This window comes from Corvus moneduloides, chromosome 7 (genome assembly GCF_009650955.1).
Source record: "Corvus moneduloides isolate bCorMon1 chromosome 7, bCorMon1.pri, whole genome shotgun sequence".
Classification (NCBI taxonomy): domain Eukaryota; kingdom Metazoa; phylum Chordata; class Aves; order Passeriformes; family Corvidae; genus Corvus; species Corvus moneduloides.
The window spans coordinates 22,049,029-22,070,233 of record NC_045482.1 but is presented as its reverse complement, the minus strand read 5'-3'; the positions used below and the strand labels follow the sequence as shown (position 1 = coordinate 22,070,233).

At 38.5% G+C, this 21,205-nt stretch overlaps 2 long non-coding RNA genes across 2 annotated transcripts; one reads left to right on the top strand and one right to left on the bottom strand.

The window, feature by feature from the left end:
* The first annotated feature begins 88 nt into the window (after positions 1-88).
* LOC116446876 lies at positions 89-13,751 on the top strand. Its single transcript, XR_004241418.1, has 3 exons — positions 89-277; positions 3,847-3,977; positions 13,611-13,751. It is a non-coding gene; the product is annotated as an uncharacterized LOC116446876 (long non-coding RNA).
* LOC116446875 lies at positions 7,044-17,306 on the bottom strand. The gene is made up of 4 exons (XR_004241417.1): positions 17,105-17,306; positions 14,299-14,469; positions 13,688-13,899; positions 7,044-10,804 (listed from the first exon to the last, which is right to left on the bottom strand). It is a non-coding gene; the product is annotated as an uncharacterized LOC116446875 (long non-coding RNA).
* Positions 17,307-21,205: the final 3,899 nt, after the last annotated feature.

The following is a 21,205-nucleotide window of genomic DNA, read 5'->3' as shown; positions in this document are numbered from 1 at the left end:
GAGCCCCAGGCGCTGGCAGGGCCGGGGGAGGGAGGGAAGTTGGTACACGCCCCGTCTGGGGCGGGGGGCGGCGCGAGTAGGGGTCGATGTTGAGCGATGGGGAAGCGGGGGAAGGGACCACCGGAGCCCTCGGCATCCTTCCTCTCCCCGGTGGAAGGGATTGCCCCCTCCTACCGCAGTGTGACCAAGGCGAGGGCATTCCCTCGCCGCACGACCCCCTCCTGGGAGGAAGCGGGATTCCCCCGGCGCCGAAGGCTGCCCCCCGCTTGCCGAGCAGGTGCAAGCCTCCGCTCGGGGCCGAGCGAGCAGCGCGGAGGGCGCGCCGGGTCCCGCGGGTGCGGGGGCTGAACGCGGCAGGGAGCGCTCGCCCGGGCCGCGGCGGCACCGAGCGGGTGCCGAGGCCGCGGCGGCACCGAGCGGGTGCCGAGGCCGCCCCGTCGCTGAGCCGCTGCCCGGGACCGCGCTCCGCCCCGGGGCCGGGGCCGGGGCCGGGGCCGCGTCGGGGCGCGACGCCCGCTCGGAGCTGGCCGTGGTGCTGGGGCCGCCTCGCCGGCGCGCACGAAGGCGCCGCTGCCCGCGCTCGGGCCCCGGGAGCGCCAGCCTTCCCCCACCTGGATCCTCTCGGCTTCTCCCATCCCACAGGAATAGCTGGGGAGGCTCCCGGGGGGAGCGGGTATTATTTTCAGGCTGTAATTAAGGCTTCCTGCGCTACCCAGCAGGCAGAACGGTGTGCGTTCAGCACAGCTCGGCGAGGTGACAGGGGAAGGAGCTGGGGGGCAGCCATGCGATGCTGGAAAGGCATCTCTAGGGTAGTGCAAAGCACCGCCGGCTTCTTAATAAACTCATAGGGCAAAGAAAGAGAGGCACCTGAGCACCGGTCTTTGTAATCACAAGCACAGGATATTGAGCCGGCAAACCACCGCTTCCCACCTGTTCTTCCACGGCATGAACAGGTGTTTCCTTATTCCCGTGAGCTTTTCTCAGGTGTGGCCTTTGTTTCACTGTTACCGTGTGTCATTCTCTACATTTATCAGAGGTGGGGCACAGTCTATTGAGTATGAAGGTGCATTTCTGGACTAGTTTAATTTAATCTCAGTGGAATCATCCTGGATCACAACTGTGAATGATGTCTGAAAATATAATTTATATGTACATAAACTGTATTTATGCTTCATACACTAATGACTCTATACTAATTACAAAGCCTCAGCTACATTAAGTGATATGTAATGAGATACATAACCAATCTTAGGAAGTGAACATTGCTTATTTCCAGAAGCAAATGTTTAAATCTCTATATTCAGAGGTATGAATCAAAGGAAAAACAGCCACGTACTTTTTTGCAATAATATTTGGAAGTCATTTTTTTGATTCTGATAAACACTAGAGAAAAAAAATCTCATAAGATATTTTTAAATACTTTTCCTGTGGACAGTGGATGAGTCTTCAAGTTGACTTTTTCTTGTATTGCTCTTTGTCTTAATGAAGAACATATATTTATCTGAAAATGTATTCAAGTTCCCAAAGACAGTAGCAGAAAGAGTGAAGAGGACCATATTTATTTTAACTTTCTATAGCACCTAGCATCTAGTCAAGTCATAATGGCCAGCAGTGATGCCATTCTCATTTTTACAGTAAAAATGTCACTTTGATACTTCTATAACAGCAATAGAAATAATCACAATAAAACGGTGACCTTTACTGAACAATCAGTGTTTGCTTCTAGTATTTAACAGTTAGTAGCAAACTAGATCAAGTAGAGGCCAGTAGAGTCCAGAGTCCAGTGGGTTAGATGCCTGTCTGGAAAAAAACCAAGAAATAAAAAATATAAAATACTTTTAAGAATTCAAATTTCACTGAAGCCCCATCTTTTCATGTTAAATTTGAGAGGCACACTATGCTTGCCTGAAAACTGAAGGCACCAGAACTCCATGATTCTGGAGAACCCTTTTTGGGTAGCTTGAACTTTGGTGTTGATTATGTGAATGCATATTAGAGTCTTCTTTTTTTCCCCTTTTTATCCACCTTGGTTGGTTGGTTGTTTTGGAACTGATCAAGATAACCCCAGTCAAAGCAAGATAACTGCTGCTGAAAGACAAGATCTGAGATGTGGTTTTTAGCAGGGAATGAATTCACAAGAATGATGGGTTGTAATAACTACAGGAGCAATAGGTGACATCAGAAAATCTTTCGTTGTGGTGATTTACACTCCTGCAGTCTTGTAGATGATCTATTGCCCTTGGAGTGCTTAATACTCATAGTGCATATTGCTTGATAATTTTATGCAACAAGCCAATAGTGAGAAAAGTGTGAGAGGAAAATATATTAAAATTGGACAGCTAACAACAAACACAGAGAAAGTAATGTGGAAGAATTTGCATTTGATTGGGAAAATATGCAGGCAAGTGGGGAAGTTTGAATTCATTATAAATATGCGTCTCCAGTGTGATTAAAGAAATGGAGAATGCCATAGAGATATATGTTTTATCTGTAAAGTTGTACAGTTGCTAACTTTGCAAGAGACCAAAATACCGAGGGAGAGTGTCTGCGGAGCTCAAGTCCGTCCGGCGTGGCCGATCCCGTGTCCTCTGCCCCCTTGTGGCATTGGCCCTTGTGGCACCACCCTCGCCACAGCCCAAGGATAGCTCCGCAGCGAGCGCTGCTGCTCCTCGGCAGAACTATATATGGCATTTCCTGGCCTCAAGGAGAGCAGCTGATTTTGAAATAGTGGTTACAAGGTTTTCACTTTTAACTGCTTCCTTCTCAAGTTCCTTAAGAGAATTTAGACGAGTATATGCCTAAAGACGTGTTACTGATCTGTTTCAACATCTTGGCAGTTAGCAATTAAACCTGGTATTGTCAGGAAAAGATACCTTTGGGCAAATGGCTCTAATCATATTTCCCCTCATATTTTTGGTGGGAAAAAAAGGACACAGATTTAGTCCAGCATTCTTATCATATTCGACTTTTCAAAGTGCTGTGTTTGCTCTCCTGTACACAGTTTATAAGTGCATTCCTATTTGAGTAAACACTTTTTGTACTGGAGCAAAATACAGTTAATCCTTCCTTCCTTCCTTCCTTCCTTCCTTCCATCCTTCCTTCCTTCCTTCCTTCCTTCCGAATTCCTTCCGAATTCCTTCCGAATTCCTTCCTTCCTTCCGAATTCCTTCCGAATTCCTTCCTTCCGAATTCCTTCCTTCCTTCCGAATTCCTTCCTTCCGAATTCCTTCCTTCCGAATTCCTTCCGAATTCCTTCCTTCCGAATTCCTTCCGAATTCCTTCCTTCCTTCCGAATTCCTTCCTTCCGAATTCCTTCCGAATGCCTTCCTTCCGAATTCCTTCCGAATTCCTTCCTTCCTTCCGAATTCCTTCCTTCCGAATTCCTTCCGAATTCCTTCCGAATTCCTTCCTTCCTTCCGAATTCCTTCCGAATTTCTTCCTTCCTTCCTTCTCTGCCCTGCCCTGCCCTGCCCTGCCCTGCCATTGTTCCAGATAGCATAGGATATTTGTGTTGCTTTTACCATGTATATCCTGCATGCCCCTGTAATTTAGTCATCCATCTATGTTACATATACTCACAATTTTAAATAAGGCTGGAATTGTCTTCAGAGCTGTCAAGAGAAATACCAAAACTTTATTTTTAATCCCATTTTGTGCTAAAATGGCCTTTGTGACTCCCTGACAGGTTGATGTCTCTTATCATCTCCTTTAGTTTTTGTCAGTCTTGCTTTCTCATCTCTTTAATGTCTCTCCAGAATTTCAAGTTATAGCACTAGATTTTGTTTTAATCCTTCACAATAATAATGACCATCATTTAGATTATGACTGTCTGCACTTTATGCACAGGAAAAGTATGCAGTTGTGTGGGACAACAGACTGCCAAACTACTTCTGTTGGAGAAGATAGAAATCAGCTTCTTGAACATCATGAACATCCAAACAGCAAATCTCTGTTGATGCTGCTGTGAAAGGCACAGGGTGAGTGTGGTGGCAATTGCTGCTGCCAGAGCTGGCTCCTTCAAGCAGTACTTTGTCTTCACTTGCGCTGTGCTGATGCCCCAGGACATCAGGTCATTCTTAATTCTAAAGCCACAAGATCTACACAGCTACCTACATAGGAAAATGGGAATGCTTTATTATTGGTGTTACAAAATTCACCTTCAATTAGGTCTGATTATGGTCATTTTGTGTTTCACTTTTTCTATCTAAGAAAAAAAGGCTCCTATTCCTGGCAAGACCCCTAATGTCAATGAGATTGCACAGAGGCAATTATTGTATTTGGCCTTAAGGCATACGTCATCATTGTGTCTGCATATGGGTCTTATTAGTATTCAGGACATCAGATATATACATGGGAGAAAGATTGTCAGGTTTTTAGGATGACAAAAGAAGTGTCTGCACAAAATTACAGTCTAAAAAGTGAATAAAAATTTCTATTTAATCTTACAGCTAGTTTAATCAGTAATAAAAAAAAAGTTATTTTTTGGATTTCATTCAATGTATATTTTACATGTAATTCACTATGAGAGACAAGAATTTAATGACAAGAATATGAATTATAAATGCAAAATCCATAAGAGCAGAACTTCTGTAAGCTGAATTTCCTAGTCTATTAAAGATAACATCACATGTGAAAACAGTATGACAGCAAGCAACTTAACTTTCTTCTGTAAGGATTCACAAGAAGTTGTTAGTTATTCTACAGTATCCATTGCTATTATTATGTGCTATATGAGAATGCCTAGGCATTCAGAACTTCATGACTTAGGATCATTTTGGATTTAGCAGGTACTGGTATGAAAAGAGAATTACAAAAACCATCAATATATCCATCTACTCAATGCCCTGCCAGTGGATCGTTCCCTTTAGTATATTTGCATTTGTATTATTCATTTAGGATTTAAATTATTAAAGCAATGAGGTTTGCACTTCTTCCTCTGAGAGACTCTTTCAGTGTCTCTCTGTCTCACCACAGGGCTTCATTCCCTCATATTAAGCCACAATTTTGGTGTGGGCTCTTGCCTTGGGGGTTTTCAGCATTTAGATGCACACTGTGTTTCCCTGGGTTCTTGGCCTGCAATGGGTGCTTCCGTCTACTCTGTGCTGACCTTCTCTGGCCAGTTTAGAGCATCAGGAATGACCCTAGCATGTGCTGATCCTCTTCAAGAGTTTCTGGTTGGATTACGGTGCTATGACTCTATGATTCTGACAGCTGTCAGTCCAGAAAGAACGTTGATTGTAATTAGGCTAGACATGAAACATACTTCTATTAATTTATTTGTTTCCTCCTACTATATATAGAAGAATTTTAATGGTATACAAAGCCAGTATGCTGCTCCATATATTTGTGAGTAATTCTGTACCACAGGAAATGTACTTGAAGATAAATATATGCATTCTCCATAATCTGTCTTCCATCATAACATAAATTCAGGTATGATATTTTATATTAATACTTCATGCAAACTCATGTAAGAACTATCATGCTTATTATTATTATATCACAAATCTTAAGTTTTAATCTCTTCAGAAGTGTATGCCTGGAAAATATCAAATGAGCTGGGAAAGGGAAAAAATTAATTGCTAAAGCATAAAAAAATTAAGTTATTATCTGTAAGTTACTAATTGAGCTAGATCCATTTCTAAAATTAATTATCTTTGTACTCAAATTCCCATTGCCTTCTCCACAGTGTATTCAAATATTGAGTGATAGGACTGCCATCTGTCAGGTGAGGCTCATTCCTTTTCTTAGCTTCTCACTTGAATAAACTGCGGTTAGAATTCCTTCTTCTACATCTGCATGTTCTGAATGTGTTTTTATCAATAATAATAAAAGACTGCACCTTGCATTTGGAGCAGATTTGTGGTGATTTCTGGCTCTCACCCTGATGCCAATGAAAAGTACAGCAATGGCCTAGACCTTCCTGAGGTTACAAGGTTTCTGGTTTTGCCTGAAGTTCCTCCCAGCTCAGTTGCAGCAGCGTTCTGGGGTGTGTGTCCTCAGGGAAAGGTAGCCTGAACCAGGACTGTCAAAGTGAGTAGCCCCAGCACATTCTGTGCTGGCCCAATTTCCTTTCACAAATTTCAAACAGTTTAGTTTCTAAGCAATAATAAATAAAAATGGGCTGTATCAAAATCTTTCACAAAATGAAATTACTGTTCCCAAGTGGTTTTGTAGATGCCCCTCTCTACTGGCAAGGTTAGCTTCAGAGAGGTCACAAGATGAAGAAGGTTATTTCTGCTCTTCAGCCTTTTTCCTCAGATCAGCATATAGGAGCTGAATTCCTCCTTGGATAATGTTTCCATATGCTGCTGGTTTAGCAAGCAGTAGATAGCCAGAACTCCAGTTTTCCCTTCCTCTGCCCTGAAGCAATTGGCAGTGAGGCATTGCTGAGCAGCTGTAGGGGCGAAAAAGGACAGCAGCTGCTCTGAACTTGGTTCATGGTAACACTCTTCCTGAGAGTGACCAAGAGGCAGTGAGACCTTTTATCTCGTTTGGACAATATCAAATTGGATGTACTTTCAATCAGTAATCATGTAGAAATTTCTTTCCAGCAAAGATAAACTTTAAGGTCAATAAAATACAGATTTGAAGCATGTAAGTGGTTCCTTTTGGACACTGGTGTCCTGGTAGTACAAATAATCTAAGCAGATTGAGAAAAAATTATTTTGATAGATAAATATGGGGTTTTTTTGTTCCCTTTTCTTGGGCTGATCTGCTATGATATGGTTTTGCATAAATTTTGTTCCCTTTTGCCTTTTGTGTCATGTTTCCCCTTGGTTTCAGATTTCTGTCTTCACTGCTTGACTACTATCAATACTACTACTCTACCTACTAGTTATAGTCAGTTATTTGTGTTTTTCAGCCTCAAAGGCAGAGGAATAGAGGGAACAGGGAGATGGAAGTATAGATAGACCAGAAACTAATCAGAAACTGACCTGAAACTGGTCTGAAATTATAACATGCACTGAAATTTAGTAGTCAAAATTTAATATAAATTCAAACAGTTCAGGGGGAAAAAAATAACTTCCATCAACTCTAAATACAGTTTCAGATGTTTATTCCAGCTTGAGAATGTTTTTGCTATTCGTAAGGATGTTTGTTATATATCCCCAAAGACCCTGTAGACCTCAGTCAGAGTGCAGTAAGCTTGAGAAATTTGGATATGTGTCCCAGAACACAGCATACCAAATTCCTATTTCACTCATAAGAAATAAACCGCACCAAAACAGTAGAAGGCTTTAGTGTCAATGGTTCCATACAGTCTTGATGAAGGCGAATTTATTTTTCCTAAATATCTCAGTAGTAGTATATTGTGTTTCTATGTTAATTAGAAAGCCCCTGCAATCAGAGTTTGGTTTTTCATTTTTAGTATTCCATACCTTCTTTGCTCTTTCTGCATTCTGTTAACATACTTTACACAGTCACTTCATCTAAATAAGGTAACTGCAGTTTCTACACTGTGCTCACTTAGTCATTAACGATTTTATTATTAGCATATTCTAACACTCAGTTCTGTAGGCGAAGCTTTCTCCACCTGGCATGTATATTTTCTCCCTACAACTGTATTTTTCCACATTTATTTTTTCAGTGTTATTCTCACAGTAATAATATTTTTCTGAAACTATGTAGAGTCCAGAATCATGTAGACTAATTCTTCCTGACACTGTACTTACCAGTGCTTTTGTTCACATTGCTGTCAAAAATAATCTGCAAATATCCAGTTCCCATATTTCTTTTTCAATATTTCCACTCTTCTTTCATAATATCATAGCATGAGATCATGTCTAATTATATGAAAAAAATCAGCATTTGTCTAATTCATTTGAAGAGATACCCATATCCTGAAACAGCATTTTCCTCTGCAAAGTAGTCAGCTGATCTGCTGTCTGTGCAGCTAAAATACATGTAATATGGGCCACATTTCCAAACCCAGGTGCCTGTCTGGAGCTAACGTCTCCAGAGTTGTATTGATACAGCTGCAATTGAATCCGGAGATTTTTCATCAGTGCTAAATACTGTATTTAATAACCCTACTGAAGCCAATATGAATGGCAGTTCTTTGGCAAGTGAGCGTTTTGCTCCTGATCTGTGATGAGAGAGAGAGATAATCGATGACGTATGTTGTTTTGTGAAAGTCTTCTGCTGCCTAACACAGAATTTATTTAAATAATCTCTCCTGTATTTCCCATCTCTGCCATTATGTCTATTTGATTGGAATACAAGTCAGATGTATATTTTCAGTCTAGTTTTTCTAGCTCTTGTCTTCCATCCAGTTCAATTTATTCATCAGCATGAATAATAGTTTCAGATGAAAGTCAACTTTTCTGCTGGTAAAGAGTAATAAAAGCACTGCTATACTGAAATATGTATTTAGAAATAGCAAGATTATCTCATTATTACACATTCATTTATTTTTAATTTTTCTTTTTATTGTTCTTTGTTATTTAAGATAGATGTATCACAGTAGAGACATTAATTCTGTTGATGATTATGATAATTTTAACTATTTTTACACTTTATACTTATTTTCACAGCCTAACTATCCAGATACGCTTTTTGAAAGAGGAGTTCCTCTGTACATGCTGTAGCACCTGAAGCAATCACTCAGAATCTGTCCTTTATCTCAGTAATCAGGCTACTCACAGGTGATTTTGAAAGTCTGGTTTCACAACTCTTGAAAAACAATCGATATAGACAGACATTAATTTTTATGTGATTTGAGCTAGATAAATATTCATTTACTCATTTACTCATATGCTGTGTCAATAGCGGGAAAGAAAGCACATCCAGGATTTTAAAAACCACCATGTTTTTGTGTCAGGTTAGGACAATAATGCACAATTCAGATGACTTCCTATCCAAACTTGCCTCCAGACTTCCACATCCTGACAGATCCATGGGCAGATTCAGACACAGAACTGTACTGCTGAAAACATAGGCCTTGTTTTTAATCCAATTCATCATGAAAAAAATAAATTCATGAAGTCATATTGAATATTGAGAGAAAATATTTCCTAAAGGCATTTTTACTTTTTCTCAGGAAAAGATGATTTTTATCCCCAGGAAATACTGACATTATGGGAAGTGAACATTCCAAATCAGAGGACTGTTCTGAGGGAGAATTTGTGATAATCTCAAATAGTGGTTTCATTGTACTGGCACCTGAAAAGTCAAGACTGCTGTGGTTCACCTGAAAGTGAATGTCAGTTTTCAGACCTTGTAAATTATCCCAGTCTAGGGCTATACATCCTTTGAGGCTAAGGGGTACCAAATACATCTTCAGTTTAGGACAAAAATTTAATCCCATTTAGTGCTTCAATAGTCCTTTCTCTGCTAATCTCACATAGTCATGATGATTGCCCAAAGAAGCCATACATTCTCCTTCCTTGGACATTCTCAAGACTGAGCTGGATAAACTCCTAAACCACCAGGTCTCACAGTTTCCCTGACACTGTTTTGGGCAGGAAATTGAACCTTCCGAGGTTGTTCACAACTGTATTGTCATATGATTCCATGATGGTATGTTTGATATTTTCAGATATACTGAGATTTGGTTTCTGGTTATCCAGAATGTGCAGATGAGGTTTTAATTATGCCACTTCTTTCTCTCTCTAATATCTATGTGCTGGCCTCATATGGCTCCCTGAAGTACATGGTTCCATTTCTACCATTAGCTGAAATCATCAATGGTATGAATAGCATTCCCTAGGCTTGAGATGTTCCATAAGTGATACATAATTGATTTACATTTTAAAAGGCTGTCATACACATGTATGCTAGTGGGATGCTTGTCAGTGATACCTGAAACCTTTTCAGACTAAACATTAAATATAAATCCAGAGTACTTGCTTGTACCCTTTATTCTTCTTTCTTAACTATCTAGACAAAAGCAACATTTCTGCCAACTCTCACAGCTCCTTTGCATTGGTACTGCTTTTCTCTCATGAGAGTTAGATGTCTTTTAGTAGTATTTGTTAATCTACCATAAAGTACTTCCAGTTCTATAATTCTTTCTTTACGTTCAGGGATAAGACATTTATTTCTTCCACTTCTCCCTGTGCTGGCATAGCACAGGAACTTTGCTGTTCCTTCTCACAGATGGAAGCTCATGACTACATTGCTTGGTTACCAGATTTCCCTCTATTGTGTCTCTCTATCCTCAGCACTGACATGTTTGCCTTTTCAGTAGTCAAGTGAGCAGGGTAATTTGAATAACTGCTGTAGAGGTAAAGACACAAGGGGTCTGATTTAATTTTGTTTAAATGTTAGTAAATGAAATGTAATCTGATAGGGAGTAGTAGAATCACCGTGCAGATGACAAGTGTTAGGCAGATCTTATTACCTGGAATAATTGAAAACTGTCTGCTTCCTATAGCTTTACTTGGCCTTCTCCATCTTAGAGTTAAAAAAATACGTGCTGCTCTTGATGAATTCTGAAAAAGGATCATAAACTAACTTAGTTCTAGTTCAGTTTCCATGAGAAGTAGTGAAGGCGGGTGCACCAGCCAGCGCTCAAAGGAGATGGGTGTATGGACAAGCAATAGCCAAAGTGTGCACGTCTGAATAATTTGGATTGCAATAGTCATGTTCAAAAGACTAAATAGTCATAAGAGAACAATTTATTCATCTCGGTTCTCATAAACTAACTTGTGATCCATGTTTTGTCACCCAGAAGATTCCAAGATGGGTGTCCCATTTGTGTAATTTACTTTAGGTATGAATAACCTCAGGACTCTGTTTCATATGTTTTCATCTTTCCTGTTGATCTTCTAAGTGAATATTTTACTGCCAGAAAGAATTCCTGAAAGTGAAAAAGGAAAAGAAATTATCAATATTCTGTTTTATATCAATAGAATTACATCTCCTGCTGCTTGAACACACACACATTCATGGGTGAATTTCAGACAAGCCAGTAGGTATCAGTAGGTAGAACATACCTGATCAGCCAAAAATATTGCATGTATTTTTAATCCACAAGGACGTGAACAGCTGTGGGTCTTGGAACACTTTATCAATTTATGAATCTAAGAATCTATAGAGCATTGAATTCCTTCCAAAATAGTTCACACTTGAGACAGATCATGGCATATGATAATATGGTAGTGGAACCCTGGCTATAATGCCATCTGCTTTTCCTGTGTGAAAATACCTCAGGAAGGATGGCAACATTATAGTGATATGTGACAATCACTGCTTAACAGCACATCTCGTTCAAGCCAAATTAGCTTATTTGAGAACATGAAAGGAAGTTAGATTAAGGGGGAAAATAATAATTATTTTTGCCTAAAAATATATAGAATTAAAAATGTCTAGCATTATATATAATCAGTTATGTCAATAATTGTATTTTACACCTTATTTAGTTTTAAAACTTTTAATATTTCTGGATAAATAACAAATTGTCAATCACTTGTGTGTTTAGTGATTACAAGACGTTTTAGCATCTTCTGTCTTACAACTACTAGCCAATTTATTTTACCATAGTTTTGCTCTCTATGCTATATAATGTCTCTGTACTGTTGCTATATTTCCAATGTTTGATTGGATAGCTGAGATTCAGATATAAATATTTAGGATATTCTTCAATAGTAAGAAATTTCTGAAAGGTAGCAAGGGATTCAATCTTTAAAGATGATTTTTTTTCCTTTGTTTCTGTTAGGCAAATTACTTCAAGAGTGATTCAGTAAAACGAAAGGAAATTATAGGGCTTGGATTTTTATAAAAGAAGAGCAAAGATGTACTTTTTTTTCAGGGGGTCCTAACCTATTATAAATGTCTCCAGAACTCTTAGCTTTTCACAGACAAATATCCCTCCTCTCCCCCTCTTCCCACAGGTTGATGCATCAGTCAGATTCTAATAGGCACTTTTCCAGCTTGTGTTCATGAAACATTTTGCAGTCTGTGTTTATTTTTAGATGGGAGGTATTTACATGATTTTCTTGATATAAATTTTTTCTCATTCTTTTTATTAAACGCTATCCTGTTTTTTATATATATATTAGTAACTTATACTTCCCTAGTAACAAAATCCCCAGCAAGTATGCATTTTAAGCAGAATAATGCCAAAAACAGGCAGCACATGACAATAGACTTCCCTGCAACCTACTGCTACTAAAACATTTCAATATAGAAAAACAGCTCTTTAGGGCTCGTATTACTCTCCCACTTCTAATAATTTTAAGGGATCTAATTATACTGTTTCTCTCCAGAGGGTTCTGTGAATTAAGAGTTATTCCACTGAAGTCAGTACTGCCATATAGGACAGAACCAGAGTCATAAAGGGGACCAGTTGTTTCCTGATCCTCTGGTGAAAAGAAAAGGTGCCATGGGATTAGAAATTAACTGGTTTATACATACCCAAGTTAATAAAAAGATACCAAAAACGTTTTCTTTTAGTCTACAGCTGTAATTAGGCAGCTGAGTTTACAAAAAGTGAGTTTTTCTGATATCTGTTAGACCAGTTTCTAAAACTTTGCCCTTTAAAGGTAAAGCACCAGACAGTTTTGTACAGGGTCTTGGCAGCTGAGTTTAGATACCTCTTAGGTGTTGAGCAAAGGAAGCAAAATCAATTTGAATACTATTTCTATCTTTAAAATTAGAATTTCCAAGGGAATTCTATTTCTTTAAAATGAGATGGAGGAAACAGTGAAAGAATCCAGTAAGAGGCTCATTAAAATGCCTAATTCTGTTTTCATTTTTTCTTATAAATTAGGTACCCGTTCCACTTGCTGCTATTGTGATATTTTCTTTTACAAATACTTAAAACAAATAAGTAGGTTATTAAGAGCAGGGGTGGTCCTCTACCTTCACAGCCCAAACATTTAACCTTATAATTAGATACAGATGTCTGCCTCAAGGACAGTATTTTTTTGTGAAAATTCTGCCTACTTTTGGACATAGAAACACATGGCTCTTCAATGCCCCTGTGATCACAATGTCACTATTATATTTGTATTTTCTTCCAAGCTAACTATATTATAAAAGCAAAAAACCTGCAAGTTACACTGTAATTAATCCTTGAAAGACAGTGTGCCTATAATTATGATCACAGGAACAAGCAATCTACAAGAGTGTATTTACTCTGGGCTGTGTTCATCAGAAATCATCCATGAAGGCCCGTGGCAGGTACTGAAGGTCACGGATCATGGCTGGTCAGGCTATTTGTTTGAGCTTAATCTCTTAAAATAGTGTGAAGGCTTCATTGTTTAAATCAATCAGTCAAGAATGTCAGGAAGCAGAATATGAACTTTTATCAGAGAAATTAAATTGCACTCCAGCATGTTTTATGATAGTAATTGCACTTTATATGTATTTTATGGTAAGTCTCCATTTCACAACTTAATAACTGTAGCAGGTTTCTGTATTCTCACACTGAGAAGCAGCAGCAAACTGCATAATAGCATTAGCCAGGTGTGATGGTAGCATTTTGGGATTCATATATTCTTTCTTTAGTTTCATTGGATGAAAATTTACTTTCTCATAAGAGAAAATTTCCTTCACTTTCTGGTTTTGATACCAACTCATGCTTGACTAATTTGTTGTAATACTGTTATCTATGTGGCCATACCTGTTAAACAGTTTAACTGAGCTCTTTTTTTTTTTAACAGAGAACACAAGGACAAAGTGGGAGAATAAGAAAATGGGAAAGAGAAGAGAGGCAAAAGAAGTTTGATAGCAACAATACCAGAATGCCTTCCAGGAATATCTAGGGCTCAAGCGAACTCAATGGATGCAGGAGCTTTATGTGAGTCCTTCTTTTTTCGTCTACTTTTGTTAGATTTTTGATGACTCAAGCTCAACAATGTCATGGAAGATCCTTGTATTCTCAAGGTATGGTGGGGATGACCCTCTTCTTGGATACCGGTTAAACCAGCAGTGGTGGTGCCAACAGCATTCCTGTAGACAAGTAATATGGCCAGAGAGTAAAGCTGGCTTTAAGTGAAGATATGAACTCACACCTGCAGAGCAACAGACAATTAAATGAAAAGACTTAGTGCCAGGTCTTCCTTGAATTTTAAACTTGTCCTTACTAAACTAACAGAAGGGGTGAATTATGTACAGGTACACTGACTCCCCTTAGGAGAGAGAGCATGTATCTTCAATACTGATTTTGAATCCTCATCTTTAAATAGAAATACTATTGATGGAGGGAAAAGCTGCTGTCAGATTGCTATGCTCTGTCTATAGTCTATTTGCTGTAAAATGGAAAATGACCCAGGGAAATAAATGTGCTATGCAAGTCTGAGTAAGAAAGCTCTGATAGAAAATATTTATTTAAAGAGAAACATAGTTTACCTGCATATGTGTTACATATTTTAAAAGATCTAAACACCTGGAGCTGGTAGCTGTCTGTGCTGTCCTTGCTAATGTGAGAGGAATCCCAAACAGTGTGTTGACTAAAATCCTTACATGTTTACATCATGTCTGCGGGGTGTTTACATTCTTAAATGGCATGTACCCAGGAATCTGAAAAGAAACCAAGCAGTGATAATTTAGCACTTTGGAATGAAGTACATAAGATCTACACTTTAAAGCAAGGCTATTGCCAATCAAGTGAGTCACCAACCAAAGGCATTAGAAATAAACAAGAATAAATAAATAGCAAATGTGAAGAATTTTAATTTTAAATTAATTTTAAAATCATAGAATCATTTAGTTTGGAAAAAACCTTTAAGATCATAGAGTCCAGCTGTTAACCCATCAAGTTCACGACTAAATCATGTCCCCAGGTGCTACAACCACATGTCCTTTAACTGACTCCAGGGATGGTGACTCAACCACTTCCCTGGGCAGCCAATTTCAATGCCTGACAGCCCATCAGTGAAGAGATTTTTCCCAATATCCAACCTTAACCTCTTCTGGAGCAACTTGTGTCCATTTCCTCTCATCCTATCATTGGTTACCTGGAGAAAAGGCTGACCCCCACCTCGCTACAACCTCCTTTCAGGGAGTTGCAGAGAGCAACGAAGCCCCCCGAACCTGTATTTTTTTTTCCAGGCTAAACAACTCCAGCTCCCTCAGCTGTACCTCATGAGACTTGTGCTCCAGTCACTTCACCAGCTTTGTTGCCTTTTTCTGGGTAAGTTCCAGCATCTCAGTGTCTTTCTAGGAGAGAGGGGCCTAAAACTGGCGCAGGATTTGAGGTGTGGCCTCACCAGTTCTGAGTACAGAGGGACAGCCATAGTCCTTTAGGCTACACTGTTTCTGATACCTTGCTTGGAACAGACTCGGGTTCTTCACCCAGAGGGTGGCTGGGCCCTGGAACAGGCTCCCTAGGAAGTTGTCACAGCACCAAGCCTGGGAGAGTTCAGAAAACATTTGGACAATGCTCTCAGGCACATGGTGTGACTCTTGGGAATGACCCTGTGCAGGGCAGGGAGTTGGACTCGATGGTGCTTGTGGGTCCCTTCCAAATCAGCATATTCTGTGATTCTGTGAAATGGCAGCAAGAAAAAGGGTGTGGCTTTGTAGGATGTGTACAGTTTAGATTTCATGTCATTATTTTCATTATGTAAACTGCCAACAGAAAAAAACCAGCAAGCTGATAGGGATAGCCAGGTTATTTCTACTATTTACTTGGAGGAACATAAATTAAATTTTTCAGATACTTGTTGACATATGTTTATGTATGACCCAGATTTCTTCTCTTTATGTTAGTACTGCTTTTGTTCTTGATTCACATTATCATAGAGCAAACTAGAAAATAATTCTTCTCCTTTTTTAAAATTTATTTCTGAATAAACAAATAATTTGGTACTTAAATAGGCAAGAACTTGGAAATTATTTCTGAGGTATGGTTACACATTGCTAGGTAGAGTACCGTTACATCTATGAAAGTGATATTCTGTGACATTGATCATGCTTTATTTTTAAAGAAATGGATCAATTTCAGTTAGATAACTAAGAGTTCACAGAACTGCCAGTTAAATCATGCCAAGCACTATGAAAATACTATGGCAAATAGCAAAGTAGAATATAAATATGACACTCCTTATAAATGCCTATCCCCTAATTATCATCTGAACTTTGTCACAGTGAGACAGCATTAAACAAGAAAGTTTTACCTGACCTGTAGAGTTAAATATTAGCTAGCTTTAGATTAAAAATATAGGCAAGATAAATAGACTTCAACTTTGATCACAAAATGGGGCAATTGAATAAGTGAAATCGAAACTGTGCAATTAGAGCATTTCACACAGAGGAAGCGTAGAAACAATGGATAACAACAAACAAAATGATAATTCCCTGGATATGTGAAAAGAATATGGGGGAAAAAAGAATAAAAATTGCCAGAAGAAACGTCATGTACATGGGCAGGTAAGAAAATTAATGAATTTTTGTATCAGCTTGGCATAACTTCTGAGCAATTCAGTGTTATTCAGTGGTGTCAGATATGGCTGAAACATCCAAGAATATAACATCAATTGAAAACTGTGACCGGTTAGGGATATGAAGGGATTATAAGCATTATTCATGCTTTTTTTTCTTCAGTGGCCACCAATATGATGGAAAATCTATTTCCTTCTACATTAAATCCCTAAATGTCACAAGATAATTAAAGAATATTTTTACAAAGTGCATCCTTCTCTGGAATAAATGACCATGGATGTGCTGATTTCATCAGAGCTGTGCCATTTTATGTTATTCAGATACCTGGCTGAATTCTTTAATGTTTATTGAAAAATAAAACTTTGGAAATATGACCACATGAAAGCTCATGTTGACCTTCAGAAAGACACTAAAAAAAGTCGGTGGACTAAGATACCCCTCATATAAAGCATCAGAAGATAGAAATCTATGACTCTGTATTAACACTGAAACACAACAGTTTCAGTGTTGGTTGGGCTCAATGAACTTAGCAGTTTTTTCCAACCTTAATGATTATGATTCTATAAGTGATTCCACTCAGATCATTAGAACAGTCACTTTATAATATCCAGCTTTGGATTAAGGCAAAACAATTTTAGATTTTTTGCATGGCCATCAGATTTTGGAATTATCTAACAGGACTTAAGTGCCTTGTCCTTCATAAATCAACATAAATATTACTTTGTCGTGATAGCTAAACAAATCTCAGTTATTGAGTTTGTTGACATCTTACCTAGTAGCTCTAAGAGAGATGATTCCAGGGCACCGCTGTCTTGGGGTGCTGACTTTAACATCATGGCTTCAGAAGCTGGCATTAATTATGTATGTTTCCAAAAAATCTATCCTTTCCCATCTCTGTCTTCTTGTTTTGCTCCTGTGCCGCCTACTCCCGTATGCCAGAACAAGTGTTCATGTACTCACAGTTCAGGTTGAAATCAACCTAGAAAAAGAATTGGTGGAGGACAAAACTTTCTCTTTTAGCAGGAACCCCAAGTTATATATGCTTAAACCAGTGATGCTACTTAAGAAATCTGAGTAAGGCACTGGGGGAACTCTGCTATTACCAGCCCAACAGAGGGTCCTCTCTGCTGAATTTCAAGAACAGGAACTGTCTCATCACCTGTCCTCCTGTTTCTCTGAGCCCCTGAGCTGCTGTAGCTGCTTAGGCTAAGTGTTGGAACTAGAAACACTCATTTCTTCTCCCAGTTACTCAAAAAAGAAGGTTTCATATTCTTTTAGAAGCAATAAAAATACCTGTGTATTTGTGGGAAACGATGAAGTCTTTCTGCCTTTATCACTTCAATAGGGCAAAGAGATGCTGCCAAGGCTAGGAGTTGGAAATATCCTGAGCTAACTCGACCCAGCCCTGATTGTCTTAGACTTGAAAATAGATTTTAGGATATTCTCTTTAAAGATCAGCATATAAGATAACCATACTGCTGGTTGGAAAACACATTTAAACACTTTTGAGCAGAGAAAGTGAATAACCCATCAGACAGAAGGTAATTAAACAGATCGGGTTTCTGGCCTTTTTGTTTGCCTTGCAAGGTATTTATACAACAGTATTTTTAATCCAAATGAAGCTGGAAGAGAGCTAAGGAAAGAACAAAAAGTGTTCTTTGGTCATGGTTGGAGAAACTTTATTTGGATGACCATAAAGACCTGTGACTGGACGTCATTTACTCTGAACTAGTACCTGACCACAGGTAAGAAAGTGATGTTAAAATCATGTTGCTGTGGCACACAGGAAAAAAGGTCTGTAACCAGATATTAATTAACTTAGGAAAGGAGTCAGGGAAATACTTAACATCTGCTTGGAGACATGACAAGTGATAAGGTTGGTTAATTAAACAAATATTTATGGATAATTTATCTGATATTTTCAGAAGAAGATTCTATTTTTGTTTGGTGACTATTATGTACAGAAAATTTGTGGTACAGGGACAAAAGTTGAATAGTTCGCTTGGTGATTGATGTGGGATATAATTACTGATTATATTAATGGACATTTTTATTTGACTAGTTCTGAGAGATAATGAATAATCATTCAGTGGTCTTGGTTATCACTAACATAGAATTAACCGCTTGTAGCCCTGAAAACAAAAATAAAAACATATTCAGGTGTAAACCTCAAATGTTGGGTTTTAATATAAAGAAGCCTGTGACTGCCTCTTTCTCCACAGGGCAGTAGTTCAAATAATGTATATTTTAGGCAGAATATTATATCTGTCATGAGATGTGTGATAATACAGTGAATAGAAAGCCCTAAGATTTCCCAGAGTTCGTGTAAATGTATGTAATATATTCAAAACTGTTTAGGAATTACATTTATTCAGCAGTAAAGAGCATGAACAAGTCATGTGCTTTTGATTACAACAGTCCTCTAGAAGACATAAATTGTTCTCCTGGTGGAATTTTATGTTTTCATTGCCTGGGACTTTTCTAATTCCAGCTCCCTTGGGCCTCTGAGCACAGAAGCACCTGAGCAGAGGTTCTGCAGCCATACATGTTCTGCCAGCTCATAACGAGCTTGCTCTATTTTATTGTGTTTTAAGAATGAAGAAGGGATAATGTAAATTTATCTATATCAGCCATTTGCCATCTAATATTTTGTTGGGAAATTGTTGTTTCTGAATAGCATGGCAGATCAGAAAACAACACTGTAGGCACAGTGCTCCTCTCAGTCCTTCTCCTGTTATTACTGAAAAAGAAATGTTATGAAGACAAGAAACAGGCTGAGTTAATTCCTTTATATATAACTCATGTATTTACTGTGAGGTCTGCCTGTCACCTTTGTGTCAAATGCTCTTCTGCCTCTACAGAGCAGGAGACTGCTTAGGATAGCCACTGCCTTCAGAAGGAGAAAGGTGGTGTGGCATGGGTGAAGAAGATACAGCCCTCATGCCTAAAATTTTCCAACAGAGCTCACAACATGGAATGTGGGGAGAGAGGCTGTGCTGCTGTGCATCCTCACACTTGCATTGCAGCTTTGTCCTGGCCTTTTAGGATGTGGCTTGGATTTGACCGAGTGTACTTGGCAGTCTGCAGCCAATGCAGCCAAAGGCCAGTTATGTTTCTGTGAGTCTCTATTTCCTATTAGTAAAATAAATATATTTAAAAAGTAAGGAGTCATCCAGATATCCTTGTTAAAAAGGCTGTGCAAATCCTGTAGATTATTTGAATTTTTTTCTTAAAAGCTTGGTAATTACTTGGAAAATTAATGAAGTATCTTTAAAGGGAAATATTCCCTGTCTGAAAAGGAATGTGTATTGCCTTCAGGAAGTTATTCTGATGTCTTACAGTGGGCTATACAAAGAAAATACCTTCCTTTATACTGCTTAGTAAACCATTAATATAATAAATATAGAAGGACAGAGAATCAACATTTTTGACTCCTATTATTCAATGTTTTTAAAAGCCTTTGCTGTGAATAAATAGAGACTTTAAAATGCTCCTGAGTAGGCTTATATTCACAGATTCCTAAGATCTCCTGGAAATGGAAGTAATTTTCATTTAAATAATTTATTATCAGACTCACAGTGCACTCTACATCTTAAATGCAAACTGATTACAGCTTGCCCATCTCCAAGCATTTAAAACTACTAAGTCAGGATGCAAGAAAAGGTAAGCTTGGCTTAAAAAAAGAGAAATTAGGAGGAAAAAATGTTATTGTTTCTTTTGTTTATTTATCTTTTTGGAAGCCTATAGAGTGAACTTTTCACTATTGATATGGTTAACTACATTTACCTGTCAAAATGCATCTGGTGTTCTGACGTTTTAAAGCTCTTCCCATTCAATAGAGTTCAAGATTGACCTATTTCCCATTTTTCTTTCCAGTTTATATTTTAGCAATATGAATTTCACATTTTTAATTTTCATTTTATGAAAATCCATGTATTTCAGTAAAAAGATAAGACTTTAATAAATAAAAATTTTAAATATATGTAGAAAAAATGTGAAGTGGAAAAGTGTTAATAATAACGATTAACTTCTAATTTTTTTTTTAATAAAAATTTTATTTGTTAGGAAATATATTTTCAGTGAAATAAGTTAACCAAGTTTGTATATAATGCCTGCCAATTATGTGTTTGCTTAAATTCTTGTTAATATTTGTATTGAAATATATGAATATATTTTTCTAAAAGTTGTTTGCTTTGCTGGACAAACTGGCCAATGGATAACTCCCTTAACCAAAGAAGTTACCCTGAAGAAAAGACTTTGTATCTCCAGAGGTCAGTGACTTTCTCTAATTGCATGATAGTTTTTCTGTCCTGTGTTTCACAGAACCATAGACGCATAGAATGTTTTGGGTTGGAAGGGACCTTAAAAATCATCCAGTTCCAACCCCTCTTCCATGGACAGGGACATCTGCTAGGCCAGGTTACTCAGAGCCCAATCCAACCTGGCCTTGAACACTTCCAGGGATGGGGCATCCACAGCTGCTCTGGGCAACCTCTTTCAGTGACTCATCACCCTCTGAATAAAGAATTCCTTCCTAATATATGACCTAAACCTGCCTTCCTTCAGCTTGAACTCATCCTCCTTCATCCTATTATCACATGCCCTTGAAAAAGTCACTCTCCATCTTTCTTGTTGGTTCCCTTCAGGTACTGGAAGGCGCAATAAGGCCTGCCCAGACCCTTGTCTTCTCCAGGCTGAAAAATCCCAATTTTCTCAGCCTGTCTTCACAGGAGAGGTGTTCTAGAGCCCTGCTCATCTTCATGGCCTCCTGTGGACTTGCTCCCATACTTCCATGTCCTTCTTATGTTGGGGACCCAAGAGCTGTATGCTGTGCTCCAGGTGGGGTCTCACCAGAGCAGGTTAGAGGGGCAGA